Genomic DNA, 3,872 nt, shown 5'->3' on the forward strand with positions numbered 1-3,872 from the left:
TTCATAGGATTTAACCGTTTTCCTTCAGCCCTGGGCTAGTGGGAGCCAAACCCACATGCTCCCCCAGAGGGCGCTCCACTTCTCCAAGGGCCCTGCTCCGGGAGCCTTCTCCTCCCTCCCTCTCTCCCAGCTGCGGAAGGGCCTGCGTTGGGCGCTTTGCCGGCTGAGGGGAAGGGAGAGCAGAGAGCTCATTCCTAGGGAAATTCCTTTCCCCAGTCCAGCAATCTCAGAGCTGGGGGTGGATTTCCACTTTGTACAGAGGGAAACAGGCCCAGAGAGCAGAAGTACTAGCCCAAGGTCACACAGCGAGTCAGGGCAAAGCCAAGGCCTGAGGCCAGGTCTGGGCTTTCCCCGGCACAAGGCAGCTGGGCGGGATTAGTGCTTCTCAGGGATGGAGCCAGCCACGCAGGAGAGCTCCCCGAAGGTGGACACCAGGGGTGGGCAGAGTGGAATAGGTTCAAGGTCAGGTCAGGCTGACAAGGCAGGCATGCTGGGTGAGGTCTGACAGACAGGTCCAAGGAGCAACAGGAATCATAAAAGTAACTGACACAGCTCTCTGGCACTTTCTGTGAGTTTGCACTGTGCTTGTCGCCTTGTTCTCTCACTGGCCCACACAAAATGGTGCACAGAGAGCACATGCAAAGTCTAGGGTTGAGTCAGGTTCTCGGGAAGTTAGGCTGGTGGGGGGTAAGGGGAAGGCAGGAAGCCTTCACGTGGGGAAGCATGCTAACGCTCCTGCCTCCAACTCCACCCACTCTTTCATTTTCCCAAAATGAAGTTCGCTGTATTGTTTTCTTATTATAAAAATAACACGTGCATTCCCCAAAATACTGGAAACATAAACAAAGGAAAAACTCGCCCACAATGCACCTTCCTCTCCCTGTTTCTACCAATGAGTGCAGAACAGAATCCTTCCAGAACCTTCTCTGTACTTATATCTCTCTGATCTAATTGGGGCAGGGTCCCTCCTCTGTCCACATGAGGGCGGAGGTGGGTGCCTCACTGCCCTGTGAGGGGAAGTTCAAGAACCTGGTTTCATATTTGGGAAGCTGCCTGCTGGTTGGCACTTTCCTGCCTAACGGTTCACAGGTTGAAGCCCCATGTTGGCGAGAGCCCCACCAAGCAATCAGGCGACGTGCTGTCCTCTTCCTGAGGGCCAGCTCACCTGTCTTCACCTGACCGATCTCCCACCGAACTCTGCTGGAGATGTGAGCAGTTGCTTTACTGAGCAGTCAGGTAAGGTTTATATTGGTCAGGACTCAGCAGGTAAACAAGTGGCCCACTCAAATTAGGATAATTTGAGGAAGGCTTACTAAAGGTGCTATTTACAAAGGTGTGAGCAGGATGTGAAAAACCACAGGAAGAGAGCAGGGTGTGAGATGTAAGGTGGGGCTGTTAGCACCGCTAAGCCCCGAGTGGTGAGGTAGTTACCAGAACCCAAGGAGAGCACTGCACGGAGCAGGCATTTCCTCCCCTCCTCCCGGGTCTCCCCCCATTGCTGAACCCGGTAGGAAACCAGAGGACAAGGGAGCCTGTCGTGGTAACTATACAGGTCAGCCTTCCGGGCAGAGAGCAGGGCGGAGAGGCAATTTAGGGAAGGAAGTGCAGCAAAAAGAAGATACCGACACAGCAGGCCAGGGCAACTCTGAGTAAGGACCAGGAGATGTGACGGTCTCTGCCCACTCATGCCGGCACCCGCCCAAGATGGGGAAGACCTCTTGGTTTGAACCTTTGGAGGTGTTCCACTGAACGCTCCTTCCTTCTTGACCTCAGTTCCTCTCCGTCTTCCTCTCCTAGCCCTTCTTCACACCCATGTTTTCCAGAGTCTCTCCCTAGCTCCCTGAGAATCCCCACTCCTCCACGACCCAGAGAGAAGTTCAGGCCTTCTGCCCCTTCTTGGGTTACACAAACACAGCCCTCAGGCTACAGCGCTTCCACTAGAGCAGAGCTATAGGCTGCGCTAGTTCAGGCTTTACCAGTTCAAAGCCAGGCTTTGCCGGCTCGCAAGTGGAGGACCAGGCTCTGGCCCCATGAATGGGGAAGGTGGCGCTCTGGATCCGGCTACCTTCCCCATCAGCAAGGAGCCATCCAAGAGCAAGCACCTCTCCTCATAGCGAGTATTTATTTTCTTCCTAAACAGCCCAGGCTGTCACATGTGAGGAAGGTATATAATCCTCACAGTAAAATGAATTTATTATAGCAAAATAAGTCTATACCTGGGTGCTTTTAAAATGGGTTGTTGTTGTTACTATTGTCAGTGTTTCTCGCATGATATTTTCTAACTGCTTATTGATGCTATGTAGAAAAGCTGACTTTCAAAAATATTTTTCTGGGACCTGGCTATCATTTAAATTTTTTATATTAATTTAATGGGTTTTCTTAGGTTTTTCCAGGGAGATGCTATAATGAAAACTTGGCTCCTCCTTTTCCAACATCTATACCTCTTATCTCTTTTTGTTGTCCTAGTACTGGCTGGAACTCAGAACAATGTTGAAACAGTGGAGACAGCAAGAAACTCGATGATGTTCTTGACTTCAATGGGAGTGTGCCATGGTTTACTGTTAAGCGGGACATGTTGAACTATGACATGTTTCACTGTCTGTTTCAGGAGGCTTCCCTTTATTCTGCTAAGGGAAAAAAAAAGGAGATCTTTTAAGAACTCAGTAATGGATACTGAATTGTATCAAAGATATTTTCAGCATTTGTTTACATTATATTTTTCCTTTGACTTATTAATATTATAAATTGTGAATATATTTCTTAACATTGAACCATCCTTATGCCCTTGAAATAAATTTTATTTGGTATTATTCTAACAATACACTGCCAGATACAATTTGGTGATGTTTTATTTTGGATTTGGGTATTTATATCCATAAATGACGTTGCACTCTGGTTTTTCGTATTTGCCATATTTTTCAGGTTTTGGAATCAGGATCATTCTAGCTTCATTAAATGAATGGAGGAGGTTTTCTATGCTTTAGAACATGTAAATAGTACCAGAATCGTCTGTCTCTCAAAGGTTTGATAGAACTTGCCTGCAAACCTATCTGGGTCCAGCTCTATTTGGGTAAGCAGTGATATTTCCTTTTTCTTTTTCTTTTATTTATGGCTATATTGGTTCATTTAGGGTTTTTTTCTCATCTTAAATAAATATCAGTAATTTGTATTTTCCTAGAAAATTGACCAATTCAGGAAAATACTAGTGGAGACATCGATATTAGTTTTCTGAACACTTCTAAAGAGAGATTACATTCCCCCTTTTCCATTACTAATTGTGGTACATTTGAGTTTTCTCTCCTTTCAAACTTTTTTATTGATTTGATTTTGTAGAGATTTACCTATCTGATATGTCTTGCAGCTTTAGGATATATTTTTAAATTCTGTTCTTTTCTGGTTCCTAATGTATAATTTGTTTTTATCTATATTAATTTCTTTATTCAATTAACTTTTAAACACTTTATTATGGAAAATTTCAAACCTACAGACAATTTTAAAGTGAAAATGCATATACTCACCATCTAGATTCTACATGAACATTCTGCTATATTTACTTGATCACTATTTATCCGTCTCTCCTTCTATCCATCAATCTTATTTTATGTGTTTCAAAGTAAGTTGAGTCCGTTTTATTTTTTGTATGCAATTCAAAGTAAGTTGCAAACATCAATACATTTCACCCCTAAACACCTCAGCATTCATTCATTCATTAACCAGAGTTCAATATTTGTTTATGGTTCTTTTTTTTTTTTTTTCCTGGTGAGAAAGATTGCCCCTGAGCTAACATCTATTGCCAATCTTCCTCTATTTTTTGTACGTGGGTCACTGCCACAGCATGGCTTGATGAGTGGTGTAGGTCTGTGCCCAAGATC

The 3,872-nt window shown here is 44.7% G+C and overlaps 1 long non-coding RNA gene across 2 annotated transcripts; it reads left to right on the forward strand.

Annotated features, from left to right (window-relative positions):
- Window positions 1-765: 765 nt before the first annotated feature.
- On the forward strand, window positions 766-2,821 carry LOC131393650 (uncharacterized). Of its 2 annotated transcripts, none has more exons than XR_009215946.1 (2): window positions 766-1,236; window positions 2,467-2,821. It is a non-coding gene; the product is annotated as an uncharacterized LOC131393650 (long non-coding RNA). The 2 variants fall into 2 exon arrangements; XR_009215947.1 differs by lacking the exon at window positions 766-1,236 and adding an exon at window positions 1,294-1,552.
- Window positions 2,822-3,872: the final 1,051 nt, after the last annotated feature.

This window comes from Diceros bicornis, chromosome 28 (genome assembly GCF_020826845.1).
Source record: "Diceros bicornis minor isolate mBicDic1 chromosome 28, mDicBic1.mat.cur, whole genome shotgun sequence".
NCBI classification, from domain to species: domain Eukaryota; kingdom Metazoa; phylum Chordata; class Mammalia; order Perissodactyla; family Rhinocerotidae; genus Diceros; species Diceros bicornis.